The following is a 19,365-nucleotide window of genomic DNA, read 5'->3' on the forward strand; positions in this document are numbered from 1 at the left end:
TCTAATTAAGGAAAGTTGTAAACCGGAAACTAGCATATCTAAGGAACTTTAGGGTTGACCAAGTTGGGTTAATAAGGTACGCCCTACACCGGAATGTAAAGGATCTTTCCAATTTACAAGACTCCTTGGGAACGAGTGCTGATACACTCAAAAAGGAAAGAACACTTCCTTAGCAGTTTGCCAAACAACATGGTTGATTAATGGAAATGTTTGTGCTTGCTAGAGATTTTAGGGCCCTGTTTGAATTATGAATTACAAATTAAATGAGTACCTATACTTCAGGTTAAAGGCCTGAAGGAAGAGGCAGTTTCAGTTACCCCCGACTACCTGCCTAACCCTAACCAATGGGGTTGTTCAACCACGCCGGGAACGTGGACCGAACCCGCCGTGAGAGGTCTCTCTGTTGAGCTCTACTTGGAGTAGGAGGACGGTTGGGTGCCAGGGGGGGCTCTGGCCGTAAATCCCTCATCTTAGGGTCCTGCACAAGAGGCTAACGTTACTCCGGATTGGATCTCGAGGCCCGCATACTAGTTTACGGGCGGAAGCTTGGAATAGTAATCCCTGGGGATTACTGGATAGCCTTCGGGTGGATTATGGACAAGCCTATGGGCAGAACTCCTTGCATTTCAAAGATAAAATGATGAAATGTAAAAAAAAAGAACTTGCTTGATATTATTTTTCTATGTCACGTGATAAGATTACGTGAAGGAACCAGTGTTTAACATGATTAATTAAAAAAGTTGATTGTTATATGTCAAATTAATGTGTTAGATAATTACATCACTAAAACAAACTGAGGAAAGTGCGGAGGATGGGCCATGGGTCCGTCCTACGGTTGGGTGGTCCCGGTTAGTCGGAAACTTTTCTCAAAAATCTCGAAGAACAGCGGGATGATCATCATCATCAAAATGAATAACGAGAGTAATGACCTAGAGTTACGCATTACCCGATTTACGCTGTTTTAGGGGAACGGAATGGGACTATGCCTTATGGTAGAGAGGTTGAGCCTTGCATCCCTCTCATTTCCCTTCTCCTTGAACCAAGTACAGCGTGAATCCGCTTTGGATCTGGCGTTTCTGCGTAAAGTAGTTCACTCGGGTCTCACGCTAGTTGCTGTTAGCTAATGACCAATCAGGAAAACCGTAATTCCGGTCGATCCTAAGTGGGAACGGCAAGGATACTTCGGCTACGTGGCAGACGCGGGAAGACCTAGATCACAAAACCCGTAACATTCCATGGGAGTGCTGTGTAACGTGTCCACTAGAATCCTCTAGGACACGTCTTGGCAGTCCATCGGAAGGCTGTCTAGAGAACTCCGCCTGGCACTCCCATGGAATGTTACGGGTTTTGTAATCTAGGTCTTTCCGCGTCTGCCACGTAGCGGAAGTGTCCTGGCCGTTTCCCACTTAGGATCGACCGGAATTAAGGTTTTCTAGTTTGGTCATTAGCTAGCGGCAACTAGCGTCAGACCCGAGCGAACTACTTTACGCAGAAACGCCAGGTCCGAAGCGGATTCACGCTGCACTTGGTTCAAGGAGAATGGGAAACGAGAGGGATGCAAGGCTCGACCTCTCTGCCATAAGGCATAGTCCCATTCCGTTCCCCTAAAACAACGTGAATCGGGTAATGGTTAATTCTAGGTCATTGTTTTCGTTACTTGTTTCGGTGATGACGATCATCCTCTGTTCGTTGAAGACTTTGAGAAAAGTTCCCGGCTAACCGGGACCACCCATCCATAGGACAGACCCATGGTCCGTCCTCCGCACTTTCCTCGGTTTGTTTTAGTTATGTAATTACCTACCACATTAATTTGACATATAACAAACAGCTTCCTTGATTAACCCTGTTAAGCACTGGTTCCTTCACGTAATCTTATCACAGTACATAAAGAAAACAATGTCAAACAACTTCTTTGTTATCATTTTATCCTTTTATCTTTGAAATACAAGGAGTTCCGCCCGTAGGCATATTCATAATCCGCCCGAAGGCTATCCAGTAATCCACCAGGGATCACTAATCCAAGTTTCCGCCCGTAGACTAGTATGCGGGCCTCGAGATCCAATCCCGAGTCACGTTAGCCTCTTGTGCAGGGCCCGAAAGGTGAGGGATTTACGGCCAGAGCCCCCTCTGGCACCCAAGCGTCCTCCTGCTCCAAGTAGAACTCAACGGAGAGACCTCTCACGGCGGGTTCGGTCCACGTTCCCGGCGCGGTTAACAACCCCCTTGGTTAGGGTCAGGCAGGCAGTCGGGGGTAACTGAGGCTGCCTCTCCCTTCAGGCCTTCAACCTGAAGTATTTAGATATCTTTTCATCCTTTTGTTCATTGAGCAAACAATGCAAAAAGTTCTTTCTAAACTGTTACAAGCACAATCATTATCTCGAAGAATAGCAGGACGATCTTCATCATCAAAACGAATAACGAGAACGATGACCTAGAATTATGTCTTACCCGATTTACGCTGTTTTAGGGGAATGGAATGGGACTATGCCTTATGGCAGAGAGGTTGAGCCTTGCATCCCTCTCGTTTCCCATTCTCCTTGAACCAAGTGTAGCGTGAATCCGCCTCGAACCTGGCGTTTCTGCGTAAAGTAGTTCGCTCGGGTCTGACGCTAGTTGCTGTTAGCTAATGACCAATCAGGAAAACCCTAATTCTGGTCTATCCTGAGTGGGGAATGGCCAGGATACTTCCGCTACATGGCAGACGCGGGAAGACCTAGATCGCAAAACCCGTAACATTCCATGGGAGTGCCAGGCGGAGTTTTTTGACATCCTTTCCGATGGACTGCTAAGACGTGTCCTGGATGATACTAGGGGACATGTTACAACCATTTAGGATTGTTTTCAACATAAAAGTCCCCAAAAATGACTAGGTTCTATCTCATTATCAATAGCAACATCCGAACTAGGCTCATAGTTGAAGAAGAGGTCCTCTTCATAAGAAAATTTTTATAATGAATCTGCAAACTGGTTCCAAGAATGTGGGATCCGCTGAAGAGATATGCTCTCAAATTCATCAAGTAGGTTCATAGCAGTTCGATGATACATATGAAGGATAGGATTCTAGACTCTGTATGTCCCATTGAGTTGATTTAAGATCAACTAGGAATCCCCTTTTACTAACAACCGCTGAATATCGCCTTTTTTTGCAATATTTAGGCCCATAATCAAGGCTTTATACTTTGCCATGTTGTTATGAATCCTACCCCAAGATAAGCAGCTAATTTCATTGTAAGTCAATGTGATGGATCTCGTATAACTATTCCAACACTCCCTTTTTTATTGGGACCCCTAGACACTCCATCAAAATATAACGTGTATGTTCACAATGGGTTTACACACTTAGCCATCAAGAACTTCCCTATTCGTAATTATGATAATCGGAATTCCATATATTTAGAGGATGAACTGACGGCTCCATCCCAGCTTCTCCATTAAACTCAACAAGGATGCTTTTCAAGATTTGTAAACAGTGATGGCATAAAACTTTAATCTCCACACAAAGATACTGTCTTCTTGCTCAAACACTTTGTATCCTCTGCTCCACCAAATAAGCTTCCCCTGATGATATCTTAGCTCTAGATATGGGTGCTCCAAATAAGGGATTAACCACCCCATCAACCAATTTAAGCTCTCTTACAAGTCTCAGATCAACCCCAGTATGGACCTGCAATGCATTTAGCGCATTAGCATACTCAAAAATAATAAGGTTTAATCTTATTAAGATTAACCTTATTTTTAAATTCTACTCCCTTAGATCTTCCAGTAAAGCCATGGACTTATTTTTACCTATCCTAACAACCTTGTAATGGCCATCCCATCTAGGTTCCAACTTCCCTGGAAATATCTCCCTATGTGCATTATAATATAGAACTAACTGCCCCTTTTTTAAAGATATATTTTTTTGCTTTCAGATCTTACAGTCACTTCATCCGATGTTTAGCTACCTCCTAGTACAATAGACTCTGCAATTTAAGCTCATCCAAGTGGGCTATAGTCGTAAAATGTTTGAATAGGACATCTTTGTCACCCAAAGAATGATTGATTTGCAAATCTTATGGTTGGAAACTCAATTCTAAGGGCAAGACACACTCCTCCCCATAAACTAGTTTAAATGGGGTGTGGACAATGGCTCATCTAAACAATGTTATACACCCACAGTGCCACATACAATTTTGTATCCCAGTCACGTTTCTTTTTGGAGACTATCTTAGACAGGATACCCACAAGCTGCTTATTGGTACTTTCAACTTGTCCATTTACCTGTGGATTATAGGGAGTCGTCTTATTGTGCTTGATTTTCCATGCTTCAATTAAGCTTTTAATCACTTTGTTTAAGAAATGGATTCCACGATCCGATACTATTTCCTTTGGCAAACCAAAACGATAAATGATCTACTGAAGTAGGAAACTTGCGGTCTCTTTTGCACTATCTTGCCTCATCGCCCATGCTTTTGACCACTTTGTAAAGTAATCAGTGGCTACTATAATATATCTCTTCTGAGTAGTGGACGACGGGGTAATTGGACTAACAAAGTCGAGGCTCCACTTCTCAAAGGGAAGGATAACCATAATCAGAGTAAGTGGACGCTTCCTGTTTCCTCTATTGTCATGTCTTTGATATGTATCGCATCTCTTAACATACTCAAATGAATCCAGAAAGATGGACCACCACCAATATCCAGCTCTTAAAGCCTTTTGTGCCATCAAGGGTCTAGCAAAATGCCCTCCACAAGCGGAGTCATGGCACTCTTCCAAGATAAATGGAACCTCGTCAGGCATCATACATCAGCGATAGATATCATCGACACCGTACCGATATAGTATTCCTGCAATCAAGGAAATTTTCAATGCATGCTATTTAATTTTCCTCTTCTTGGATTTTGATAAAGTAGCTCCAATCTCTCCTGTAGAGAGAGTGTGTGTTATAGCAGCATACCAGGAGGGAATAGATGACATATCAATCTTAAACAATGTTTCCATATCACTTCCTTCAGTCATGACCTCTTTTGGCTCTCCCAAATCCACAAGACATTCTACAATGCCCTGTAGCTTTGGTGGCTTGCTCTTGGTCTCGTAATCAAACTCCTGCAAAGTGATTAAACAGTTTGCTAGAGGATCAGGCGGCTATAACTTGTTCAGCAACAATTGAAGTCCTTCCACCTTCATATAAAAAATCACCCTCTCATAGAGAATGTAATGCATGAATTTCATGGTCGCAAATACCATCGCAAGGCACAACTTCTCCATATAGGTGTAGTTAATTTCTAATATGCTCAACTTCTAACTAGCAAAATCTATCGGATGGTACCACTTTTTTGCCCAAATGTGGGCCAAATAGTAGCTAATGCTATACATTGTTGCTTGCTAAAAATATATAGAACATTTCGTCCCTTTTATGTGCTTTGGCAAGTTCCTGCTTCACATCGTCAAAAGATACTTTGCAAGCATCACTCCATGAAAATTGACAATTATAGGACAATAGGTTCATCAATGACAATGTTCTTTCTGCTATGGCATTGATAAACCCCCTATAATACCCTATTGATGACAGAAAGCTATGCACTTCCTTTAGAGTACGCAGTGAACTCATGGCGACTATGACTTTGATCTTTTCAGGGTCAGTTGTGATCCCTACTGTACTAACCACATAACCTAACAATAGCCCATAAGGCACTTCAAAGATGCACTTCTATGGATTGAGAGCTATGAAAATTTGTCTACAATGCTGAAAACACTTCTGCAAAATGATCAACTGCCTTTCTCTTGTGGTGGCTGCCTCCAGGTCATCAATGAAAACTTTCAACTCCTCTAGGGAGATGTCACCAAAGGTCTTGTTGACTGTTCTTTGCCATGAACCAAGTGCATTACATATACCAAATGCCATCACGTGGTACGCAAAGGTACTCAAGATAGTAATGAATATGATTTTCAGCTTGTCTTGCTTAGCAATCCATGAATGAATATATTTCTCTATCCACTAGTTGATCCAAAATTTGGTCAATAAATAGAAAGGGGTAGTAGTCTTTAGCTATTTGCTTATTTAGCTCTCTAAAATCTACATAAAGCAAGATTTGATTATTCTTCTCCCTTCTAATCACAACTAGTGAACACCATTCAGTATGCTAAACACAGATGATCAAACCCACTTTTTGCAACTTCTATAGCTCCTCAAACAACCAATCCCTTAATTCAAAAGGCATACATCTTACTTTCTCATGTATAGGATGGGTACCTTCCTTTAGAGGAATAGTATGCATAGCCAAGCTAGGGGGAACACCCCTAAGTTCATCATAGCTCTCCAAGTAAAGATGTCGCGAAACTCTTGAATTAAGGATACAAAGTCCTCTCTTTCTTCCGAACTGAGCATGGATCCTAGTTTGATTGGCCACAAATCTTTTGACATACCAAGGTCCAAACTCAATAACGTATGTGTCTCTTATTCTATTTTGAGGCTCTATCGGCTCATTCAATGTGATCTGATGAGTGTCCTCCTCTGTAGTGGACCCTTCTTTAGATCCATCGCTCGATAGCGGCTCACTACCAGATGATGGATCATTTACTATTTCTTATTCAGTAGAGGATAAAGTAGCTCTCTCACTTTGAGGAGACTCAGGGTAAGCTTCCACTATTACACGATTGGTATCTCTACCTAGAATTACTCGACTAGCAGGTATATCGACTTCAAAGTCTACTCATAAAATCCATGGCATGCCTAGAAAAACTCGATAGTTAGGACACCCTACAAACCTTATCACCCTAAAGTCCACATAGCATTCCACGCTTGCAACAGTAACGTGGACTTTAGTGATGCAACCTTCTAGTTGCCTTAGACTATCATCAGCCATCCGAAGAAGTGCGGAGTCGTCTTTTTGAATTTCTAGACCTAGCCTCTCCATCAAGTCCAAAATCATGATATTGATGCAGGATCCAATGTCCACGATATCTGGCTCCACTAATATTCTATCCATGTATGCTGGAACTCGAGGACAATGCTTTTCAGTGTCATCAAACCAATCCTCTCCCACTCATGCTATGCCCAAAGATTCTACAATGTACGTAATACATAGAATGTTCTTGAATTTCTTGCGTACTCCTAAAGATAGTTTAATCAATTTCAGGAGATTCAGGTCTGGTTTAACTTCACAAAGAGAACTTGCTAGATTAAAGTCATGGTAATTTGCTAATATTATCTTCTCTTACCAAACCATTCTCTCCTTTGACATAATATTAGCGAGTTTGGGAATCTCCCAATTTCCATTTTTTGAATCCTAAAAAGGTGGCACCCAGATAACATGCCCATAAGATTCCCAAAACCATATGATATGACCTATCATTGAAAAGCACTTGAAAAATGGAATCTATTAAGTTATGGAGCACTCGATTTGGAGTTATGGTGCTCAAGTTACAACAAATTAAAAGATTTGACCACGTGTCCCAAACTTATGAAAAATTCCCATATTTTCCAATATGGTGTTCTTTGGTATGATCAAAACACATGCAGATCTAGACACAAGGATTGACAATTTATGCAATGCCGGCTCAAGGCGCACCAATGTTGGGGTCTAGGGTAATAGACACACACCCCCTGGGTTAGGAAAGATTTTTGTAGAAGAAAGCATGAGGAGATATAGCCTGGATGGAGAGATCCAACTCCTCCAAGTGAGTAAGGTCATGTCTTGCTATGGCAACCCACATTTGACATTCGAAAAATTCCTATGGAAATGTTGGCTACCACACCACTTACAACTGAATATTGAGGGGGCACCCTCTTTAGGGTGTCAACTCCCTATCAATTTCTGCTGCTTCTTAAGGAAATTGACATCCACAACTATTTGTCTATACTATTCACTAATCATGCCAGTGTAGTGCTTCATTATATCCTTGACTTCACCAAGGATGTTTGAGGCACTCAACTCATAACCACAATCATCTATATGTCGTCCCATCGGCCTAACCACTTGATTGGGATTCGGTCGTTGACCCGTTGGGACAACATTTGGGTTTGTTGTTTGGCCGCCACTATTTAGTGAGGTTGTTTGACTAGCCATAGGCGTAGTCATACTGGGAGGAGCTAGTAACATAGGAGAATTTTATTCTTTTAAGGACAGTTTGAATAAAGGAAGGCCTGGTCACACATTGTGATTGTTGGAGTTCCCATTTCTTGTCTCTCTCTTTCTTGCTCTTGCTCTCCCGCCATAGCTCTCGAGTGCAAGATTCAATCTTTCTCACCTTTCAACTGGTATCAGAGCTCGGCTTCCCAACTCTTGAGCTTGGTTCGTGGCATTCTCAGCTTCCCATCGACTCCCCACTTGCATTGGGTCTCCTTCCCGGTAGCCATATCCAACTCCTTCGAGGTCCCATCACTGTTGGGCACCTTCAGGGCATTACATAAGTCCTCGACTTCCTGAGCTTCCTCTCGGCATTGTTTGTAACGTTTGAGTAAACATTTTTTTAAAGATAATATAAAAAAAATTTTCCCCTCCCCAGCCGACTGTTGTGCTGGAAGGGGAGGGGAATAGTAACGAAGCAAAAGCTCCTCTGTGGGAACTCGCGGGTATGGGACGGCCATGCATGCCGACACGAGGAGAGGGAGGATCCCCCTCCAGTCCCCTATTTAAATAGGGGGAGACGCTGCCATAGAGGATAGGGTATACGGGAGGAGGAGGGCCGCCAGTCTGTAATGCTGAGGGAGAGAGTAGGTTACGCGAACAACGCTACCGCCCTGCAATAGGAAGGAGGGAGGACCCCCTCATCGTCACTCTGCCGGACAAGGCTGTCGAGCTGCCGTTGCATCGCCGTCGAACGGTAGTCACCCCCCTCCCATGTGGAAGCTTTAGAAGCTTCCTAGGGGGATAGCTTCTAAAGGGCTAAGAACCATTTCCCCTGGTGTTAAATTTCCCAACCCCCCCCCCCCCCCCACACCCCCGTGTTCAACCCTTAAAGCCCCCTTTTTCCCCGTGCTTAAACCCCTTTCCCATTCCCTTGGAACCATTATTACCTTTCTCCCCCCCCCCCCTCGGTTTTAATCCTCCTAAGGGCCTTTCACCCCCTTCTTGCGCTTTCCAAAAACCCTTTCACACTTCCCCTCCCCCCCTCCCCCCCCCCCCCCCTCGTGATTTAACTATAAGCCCCCTTCCTCTTGGGCCTTGGAACCCATCCCCTCCGTGTTTTATAAATCTTTAGCCTTTTTTTTCCATGGGTGTTGAAACCCTGTGTCTAAACCCTTAATCCTCTTTCCGTGACATATTGAAAACCCCCTAATAGAAGTTTATGAGTTTAGAGTGCGCACTCGTAATAAATTAAGGTTAGAATTGAGTCTAACCAATTTATTTATTTTGTAGCTAAAGACTGCTAGGTATTCACTTTTGTCAGTTTAATTTGATTATTTTCGAACAATTGTGAATGCTTCAGTTAATGTGTAGAGCAGACAACGGTGGTGTTGGGAAGCATTGGGCGATAGCGTGCATTCAAGTTATTTAGAAGAAATTATCATTTTTTATGGGTGTGCATCTTATGCATGGCACAAATATTTATTTTGATGTGCTTATTTATTGAAGCACTTGATATTTATTTATTATTTTTATATGCGCATGGGTGCACGATTTAAATATTTGTATTGGACATTGTATTTGGGCACTGCCTGACTACTTGGGTGTCCAATAGCTTTAATTATTTAGTAGGACAAAAGCAAACACAAAACCGAAAGCATGCTAATTGTAAATTGGGTTATTTTTTGAGCTTGAAGATCAATAATATATTAAATACCTTCTTTATGGAGCGCTCACACAAGGCATGGGAGGAGATTGTTCCCAATTGGTCCTTTGCTTCATGTCGTGCAAGATTTCTCTCTTGTTTTTTGTGCAAAAGTAGAGTTCTTTTGTTCTTGGGGACCTTCCGGCACTCACTATGTGTGCATACAACATCGGATCTGTGCACCACAATTAGTTACATAGATATGATGAAATTTCTCATTCTCAATGAGTTGCAAATACTTACTGTGCTTACATTGGTCAAAAGTGTACCATCGTCTTGCCAACCATTCTTTTTCCACAGGGGACACAAAAACTTGGACCATATACATTTTGAAATCTTTCCAATCAATGAACTGTTGATTCTCCCAATTGATATAGTGCCACCAAGTGTGGGCAAAACCTTCCAAATGGAGAGAAGCAAAAAGTATTATCTGATCATCAGTGCAGGGGTAGATATTGAAGTAGGACTCCAACTTGGACGTCCATTCTTCCAAGTCAGATGTTGAGGGGGATTGCCCATTGTACTTTATGAGGATGACCTTGTCAGGCAGATCATAGGGGCCATGCTACCCATGAAATCCTTGTTGTCCATGCATCCTGTGGTGGCCATACATGCCCTGTTGTCCATACATCCCTTGTGGTGCATTCAGCCCATGTTGTCCATTATAGCCATGTTGTCCATGATTGCTAGGCTGGCCGTTTGTACCATATTGTCCTTGATGGGGCTGATTCATATGTGGTGCATGGGGGCTCCTAGGTAGAGCGGGTGAAATTCGACCCAAGGTGGGAGAAGGCCTCAAGTGAATGTTGCCGGCATGGTGAACAGGAGAATTCAATAAGGGTTCATCATGCATATGAGAGGGTTCCCCGATCTCATAGGTAGAAAGGGAAATTCCCTTAGTGCCAAGTATACCCTGTGGGCCATGCGAAGGTTCCTAATGTGGAGGGCGTCTAGACTCATGTCTAGAGACATTGGTCTTCTCTTTGGATGAAGCAGTCGCTAAATGAGCAACAAGAGCAGTGAGTTGTTCTAAGGTCTGTTGGGTCTTTGAGTTTGAGATAGCCATGTGCTTGATTGCTTCATCAAACTTGGACATCATTTGGTGGTGGTTGGTGACCATATCATTGTGGTGCTCCATATGACGAAGCTCATGTTGGCAGAGGGTGTGATCGAGAAGGGTATACGGGTCCGTTTCAAGAATTTCCTCTTATATGTCACCATGGTAATCTTGCGCTGAGCTTGGTTCCTCATTCATGGAGGTCGAGGAGTCTCTAATCTCCCTTTGGAGTTCCTCTTGGGCCTTGCTTTTGCCTTTCTGGCCAGCCATCTGGGTGCAGTCCACAAGACCAGCTGTCAGTAAAAGGGGCGCAACTCTTTGTAGGAAACTCCGATTGATGAGGTTTTGGGCTCCAGTTGGAGGGGACAACGACCTATTCAAGATGAGATATTAATATTTATGAAAGAAAATGATCATAATTTTCTCTAGCGGTCTGCATCCTATCCACAGTGACCCTAGTGCACAAAAATAGGCATAAATTTCACACTGTGACTCCGATTGGGGAGATTTTTGATTCAACCCAAATGAGACAAAGCCCTCTTTGAGTTGAGTTATAGGGTTCACCCCCAAATTGAGGATTTAATTTTCTACAATGGGATCTTTGTGACAGTCCTGTAGGACTCTGACCAAAAACACTACCTGTCCCTTAGTACCAAAGTCTTACATGGATAGAGGATAGATCAAGGGGCGTGATCTACCACATCAATAGCATCCTGAGCATGATAAACATAATCCTAAGCATCGTTGCATACCCATCAACTCTTCCATTCATGCACAAGTACATTCACTGCCATACATCTCCATTGACTACATGTACTTCAAGTGTCATACATGGGTGCCATTAGCATTATGGGGTATCCAAGAGAGATCATTGGGGCAAGGGAGTGGAGCTCATGGAAGTACGTACACCTACAAACAAGTATTGGGCTCCGGATCACCGGGAGGTGGGCAAAGTTCCCCCCAGGCCGGGTTGTGCACCCCTTCCGGGTCTTAACTGGTAAGGGAGGGTCACCTCTCTTTTGTCTTACCACCTCGCTTGACATCAGACTTTTTTCTCAGCCGGAGTATACATGGCAGACAATTTTAATAAGCAATCAACATGAGATGCATTGGAAAGAAGACATTGGGCCTTTTCATGAGATGCAAGGAATGATTAAGGTTGGGGTAGGGGTTACCTTGGTAGTCTAGTGACTCATTGGCCACTAGTTACTCCATTTACAATGGAGATTATTCATCCAAGATCATAAGACAAGGTAGGGGGTTAATATCAGCCATTACAATGAAATTCAGGAAGAGGTATGATGCTTGTATACAATCTTGAATCTCTCCCAACAATGGATTAAGCTCAGCAAGTGGCTAAATTGAGAGATTAAGATCAAAATGGCATACCTCTTTAAAGCTTGGGAAAACCGTTGAAGCCCGAATCATCATTATGCTGCTTGCTCCATTGATTAAGTCTGGTTGTTGGTTGGGCATCCGTGGAAGAGTGCTTCAGCATTTGAGTGCTCTTGATGATAAAGAAGGCTCCCAAGCTTATCCCCGAGCTTGAGCTTCAAGAATAGGAAGGTTCAAGTGAAGCTTTCATGGCTGCCCGCAAAGCTCCCATACATGCTGAGCTCAATGTCTTCATCTAGGCAAGAGAAATCCTTCATGGGCTGAAGGGCTTGTGGGGTTGAACTCTCCAGGTCAAAGAAATCTTCAATTAGAAGAATCCATGGCTACCCCAAACTGTTTCAAATAGTCCCAGTTACTGCCCGCCATGGGAGTTGATTCTTGGGTCAAAATTCCAAGAGCTAAGAGCTCCTTGCTCGTCAAATCCTCATGCCAAGGTAAAACTGACCAAGTCAAAGCACAAGTCTCAGTCGGCATAACCGGTTTCTGACCATACATCAACTTTGCGGGCATATTTCCTGTGGTAACACTGTGAATCGTATGATCAGCCCACAAAGCAAATGGTAGAAGTCTCAGCCATTCTCCAATCCGTCCTCTGCATGCTTTGGCTAATGCTTTTACTATCGACGGATACCCTCTTTCACTCTTTCCATTTCCCTCTTGATTGTATGCTATGGTTAGAGCCAACTTGATTCCTAGTTGAGATAAAAACTCCCTAGCTTCATCCGCATCCAATTCACTGTGATCTGCAGTAATCTTACCAACACAGCCATATCTGCAGAAAATTTCTTCCAATAAGAACTTACACGCTGCACTAGTGGTCTTCGTTCTCAAAGGTCTACCCTCAACATGATTGGTAAGATCCTCTCTAGCCAAAAAAATATATCTCATCTGCCATAGACCCATCGGCATAGTAACCAAGTCAACTACCCACTAATAATGAATGCATAGCGGATAGGTCGGATGAAGCTCATCTCAATGACGCACTACGGAATATACATCTGACAGTCTCTGCAAGTCTCTACAAAGTGAGAAACATATCTATACATGCCTTTGCACCAATATTTTTCCTTGATTTTCTCATAAGTAGCCCACACTCCTCTATGACCAGCCCAAGGACTCTCATGAAACTCCCTCATCACCTGTAACTGGGTCTCTTTATCACTCCAAAGAAATCCGTCCTTGAGAAAATAACCATAGGCTTTTCTTCTAATCTTCTTGAACTCTTCATCTGTCCATTTATCTCTTTTTCTTAGTATACTAAGGTACTTGCCAATTTGCAACCAATCTCCAACATAGAGTTCTTCTATAAAAGCCACAATATCATAGACATGGCAAACATGATCAACCATAGCGACTGAAATTTCTGCATCATCCTCTTCTGCAAGTAGTGTCTCCTCATCATCATATCCGGCTCTAGACAACATATCCATCACTAGATTATCCTTCCCTGCTATGTGTTTAAATTCTAGATTTAATGACTTTATGTATGCAATCCATCTAAGCATAGCTATATCCGGAGTAGAGAAACTCGTAATCATACCTATCAATGGCAAGCAATCTGTCTCTACCACAATTGATGCTCCAATAAAGTACTCCTTGTCACATTTGAGAGTTGTAACAATTCCCAGTAATTCCCTCTTGATTTGCGGATACCTGCTCTGTCTCTTGTTTAGGACTTTCTCCCCAAACCAAATAGCATACATGTTTCCATCTGCATGATCTTGACCCACAGTCCAACCTATGCCAATTGGACTAGTGTTAACTGTCAATACAATAGGCCTTCCGCAATTATAATCCGCTTTCCTGAGAGTAGGAGCAATCTGCAATAACTTCTTCAATTTTTGCATGGCTCTAGTGTGGCACTCATCCCAAAAAAAATTCTTCCCCTTTCGAAGTAGCTGATATAAACAATCTGCTATGTGTGCAAAATGGGGTATCCAAATCATGTAAAACACACAAGCTCCAATAAATCTCCATACCTCTGAAGCGGTAGAACAATACTCCGTAATCTTGCCTATAGCATCCACCTTCTCAGGTGAAGGTTTCCTGCGATCATACCCACACATATGTCCAACAATGACAACCTCATTTACTCCACAAATAGATTTTTGCCTTGATAGTGTCAAGTTCACTTCTTCTAACCTGGCCAAAATCTTTTCACAAGCTGCAATATGATCAGTCATAAAGTATCTGCATCCCTGCTCATTTAGACTCTCATTCTTCTCTTCTTTTGCACACCCCTTAATGGGCACATAATCCAAGAAAGGCATGGTAAGCTGAGGTATATACTCACGAAGGACCTTATGCATGGCATTCATCATATGTGCAATAGAATTAGTGGCACATTGAGGCAAGCCCAATAGGAGTTCTCATAGTGGTTATGTCCCTGCTTTCCAAAGCTAGATGAAACTGATCATATCCCGAATACAAATCACCTAAAGAATAGATGGCACATAGCAAATGCTTCTACAAACTCATCCACAACTGGACCTATACCAAAATTCCTGATAGTAAGTATGTCCTATATAAATCAAAGAGTACAATTCTTCTTTGGAATCGTAAACCACCTATTTGAGTATGGTGCAGATGAAGGCTCTAGGATTCCCATCCTTATTTTCTCATTCAACAAATCAACTAATTTTGGTAGGTGTGCCGTAGGCACTGGAATAGGTCGGAGGTTCCATGGAATATGAGGAATAGTAAAGATCACCATAGGGGCAACAACATCCGGATTCACACATCCAATCTCATGCGAAAAGAAAGCAAACCCCCTTCCATGTCACTCAAGCATATCCTGAAAGCACTGCTTCTCTGAGGGTAGCAAGAAATCACCATTTCCAATTTTTAATTTAGCAAGAGACTCTGCTGAAAATTTATGACCTATATGCTCTGGATTCCTCAAAATTGGTTGTTTGGCAGCCCTCTCTATTTACTGATCACTGTCAGGTGGAAGCGGTCCAACTACCGGCTTCACCTTCTTATCTACAGTCTTGTATTTTGTGTCAACCCTGGCTTCATCATGATCCTCTACATTACTCAAATCATGTTGTAAATCAGCAATTCTGCCCTCTGGTGGCTGCATGCCTGAATATCCTCAGCCCTCTGCTCTATGGACTAGATAGGAACAGTCCTAAACTCTAGATGCTGAAATATTTCAGCAGTAAACTGTGTTGGCTGAAAGTTTTCAGCCCTCTATGTCTCTGTAGGCTGATCATAATCAATTGGAAACTCTATTTTCTAAATTTCTTCAGCACTCAACACTTTTTTCTGAGTCACCTCAGCCTCTGACTCTATGTGTGACACAAAATCTGAAATTTCATGAGACATGTCCAGGGATTGCACTGATACATTATTGTGACAATGCTGCATATCAGCTTTCATCATATTTTCCATCTCTGTCATCATATTTGCACAAACCATACTATCATACATTGTTTACTGCAGCACACAGAAGCGGGAAATGGAAAAAAAGAAAAGAAGGAAAATGCGCCTTAACTGGCAACTAGACCTTGGAAAAAATTAAATGCACGGGCACGACCCTGAAGAAGTCTTAGAGTCACCCAAGGAGAGTAAAAGAATGAAAAGTGCACCATTAAGTGTGAAAACACTTCCAAAACCTTGTAAGAGAGTGCTAGGCTCACTCCTGTGCAAAATTTATGCATTAGGTGGGGATAGGATAGACTAGAATGGTGGGAAATGAGAAATGGGCCTAGGCTAATGGCCGGCCATGTAAAAAAGGGGGATGACCGCCCATGAAAAATAGGGCATGTATATAAAGTTGAAAAGTGAATTGGAAGCTCATTCTTGTGTGTGGCCAAAGCTTCTTCTTCTTCTTCTCTTGTTTCTTGCCTTCTTGCTTGTGCTTGAGAGAGGGATTGAGAGAGTGTGAGGGAGTGACGGAGTGATTGTGTTGAGAGTGAGGGATCTTGGAGAAGAAGCTCTCCATCTTCTCTCTTCATCTTCTCCTCTTCTCTTCTCTTCTCTTGTCTCGCACGTGGCTATGGAGGATGAAGCTCATGGGAGAGGGATTGAGGTTGCTCAAGCTTGCCTCAAGGATCATGGAGCTACTGGTGTGCAAGAAAGAGGAGGGTACTCGATCGAGCATCAAGGTAAGCTCACTACACCCGTAAGGTAGGCATTGCACGTCGGCTTTGTGAGAGGTAGCCATGGCTGCTTGGTTCGAAACACTTGAGCAATAAGTGGTCCGTAGGTCTCGGGGTAGAGCTCAAAGCTTCCCTCCATTTTGGTTCCGTTGCCAAGACCAACGGAATTGAGCCTTGAGCACCGCACGCATCAAATCGAGCATAGAAGTAGGGTTTGTAGCCTGAACCGGTGGTCCAGATAACTAGGAAATTTAGGAGGGTTTAATCCGTGAAACAAGTATTTGGGTTTGTTGGAAGCATTAGATTAGGATTACTATTCTGTATTTCTGTTTTGCATATTGGCTGCACTAGATTAAGGTTAGATTAGGGTAAGAAAAGAGAAAATAGAGGTTTTGGCTGCTGCTGGAAACAGGAAAATAGGGGACCAGATTCAAGTTTCTAGGTGAAAGAGGGACAGGGAACTGGCTCTAACGTTTTGCAGTGCTGGGAAAGGACCTTAAGAGGCTTGGGAGGCCAGGACAAACCTCATTTCTTTAGTTAGCCTTGTGAGAGAGAGAGAGAGAGAGAGCTTCTGGTTCACAGGACGAGGAAACGCTACCCCGATTCTAGGCGCCATCAATTCGTGCTGCTCCATGTGAGTCTAATGTTTTCCAATAGTGCTCTAATCAAATATGGGAAGTCTATTGTGATTGTGTACATCAGACATTAAGAAGGATTCAAACGCGCCGAAATCGTGCTCGCCGCCGCTGATGCAGTCGGACCAACTCGCAGTGGTCTGATTCCCAGAATTGGACCACCCGAGTCTTGGGGTCAGACCAGACCTGTCCGATTACAGGAATCAGGCCAGCCCAATTGGACATGCCACATGGCACTCGGACTGCCCATTAGAATCGGACCCTCGTAGTCGGACCATTGGAGCCGGACTCAAGTCCATAGTCAGACCACTTTGAAAGTAGGACCATCCTTGTGGTCTGATTCCCAGAATCGGACCACCAAGGTCAGACGAATCCCAGAATCAGACCAACCCTGTCCGACTGTTAGAGTCAGACAAACCGATCCGATTGCAGGAATGGAACCGTCTGACTTCCAGAGTCGGACCAGCTCTGTCCGATTCCCAAAATCAGACCATCCTACCAGAAGAAAAAGATAAGGATCTTTTGCTGGCCTTGCCACAGACCTGACACCAGGACGCAACCCTGAATACCCCCAAGATCCAATTTGACCATTAGAACCTCAAAGACTAATTGAACTTAGGGTGCGGAAAGACCGTAGAATAGCTGGGAACCGAGTTGAGAACTCAAATTAGGCTGGGAACGTGGGTAGAAACAAGGTGGAATTTGCATTAAACGCTTTCTGCATTGGCACTTCACTCTTCTGCTCCACTAAGCCTGCACAGCAAGAAAAGAGAAAAGCCTATTTTCGCACCAAGCACCACGAAAGCACTAAGCACAACGTGTGAGTAAGGATCGCAGCTGCTTTCGAATAACAAGGAACACACCAGGATATCTAATAACATTAAGGAACCCACTAGTAGGAGAAGACCCCAAGACTTAAAGAGGTGCCTGAGTGCCCTACTAGTAGTACCTGGAGAAGACACGAAGGCACGGAAAGCAACAAGATAGAGGAGTGGAAGCTGTTGGAGCTGATTGGATTCATTGACAACCTCGTGGAGCTGGAAGCAGAAACAATGTCGGGATCAAGAGGCGAACAAGGGGAAGACCAATTAGACTTAGGAGAATTTCCAACCTCGCTCTAGGAACTGGTCCACGACTATGATCTACTCACCAAGACCGTGATCCAATGTAGATCTATAGAGGAAGTGGTAGCTAATCTGGAAGAAGAGAGAAGAGCTATCAAGAGAGCGCTGGAAGGCATAATTGCCTACAATCATGAGCAAAGGGCTATAAGGCTGCAGCAAGATGTGGATATGTACGAGGCTAGATGAGTACTAGACCTGGCTGGGGCAGCCACGTCTGGACCGATCGTAGAGAGGGAACGGGCAGCAGAGGCTGGCATGACATTGAGTGAACTAGTGGCAAAGCGACTCAGGGACAATACATCCGTGGAACAAAGTCCTACTGCCCTAGCCACGGCACTACTATCAGGATTGGGAGTCACACAAGGGGCTAAAGAGTAGGCTAGAATCCCCATAGTAGCAAAACAACTAGCTTGATACGAACCTAGCAGTGACCCGTGCAGCTTCATGGAGCAGTTTGAGCAAGTATGTGAGGCGAACAGTCTTACTAACCCTGCGCAGCGAGATCAAGCCTTCGGCCTATGCTTAGGCGACAAGGGGAGGACCTGGTACTCTAGTCTGGATGACGCAGAACGTACAAACTTCGCTCACCTTAAGGGCCTCTTCATCAAGAGGTTTTTGGAGGCGGGGTATTCAGATAACCTCATTGTTAGGTTGATGAATATCATCCAAAGGGAGAAGGAGGACGTTAGGGATTACCTCACTCAGGTGCGCAGCCTCTACAAGAGAATCCCTGCCAATGAGTGACCTACCGAGAGGGCAGTGTCTACAGTATTCATGAATGGGATTCGGAGTGAGGAGCTCTACAAGGCTTTGGCCAGTAACTCCACCTTACAACGAGACGTGCTAGCTCGAGTCTTCAAGGAGGCAATATGCATAGATGATCAACTCAGGGAACGTAGCATGAGGACTACCAACCGAGATAGTGCGAGCCAGAGGGACCCTGAGAGATCAACCACCTTGGGGGAAAAACAACTGCTAGCATGCACGATCAGGGAAAGAGTGTAGACCACGATCAAGGGATGGCAGAGATGAGAATGGAGATTGCACGGTTGCAAGAACTCGTTAGAAAGCCTATGAGATCGCACGTAAAATGTGTGTACTGTGGCGGCAATCACCTCCCAGTTGAGTGCCAAGATACTAGATCTCAGCCATGCTCAAATTGCGGTAGATTCGGAAATGATGCAGTGCATTGCAGAATGCCGAGGAGATTCCCATACACGCAGCAGTACAACCCTCCATACTTAGGTAATAGGCCACCTATTTTCTTTGGCAAGGGAGCCCAGTTAGCTCTTCCAGCA

The sequence above is a fragment of the Lygodium microphyllum genome, chromosome 17 (genome assembly GCF_053477565.2).
Source record: "Lygodium microphyllum isolate KBCC chromosome 17, Lygodium_microphyllum_v1.1.10, whole genome shotgun sequence".
Lineage (NCBI taxonomy): Eukaryota > Viridiplantae > Streptophyta > Polypodiopsida > Schizaeales > Lygodiaceae > Lygodium > Lygodium microphyllum.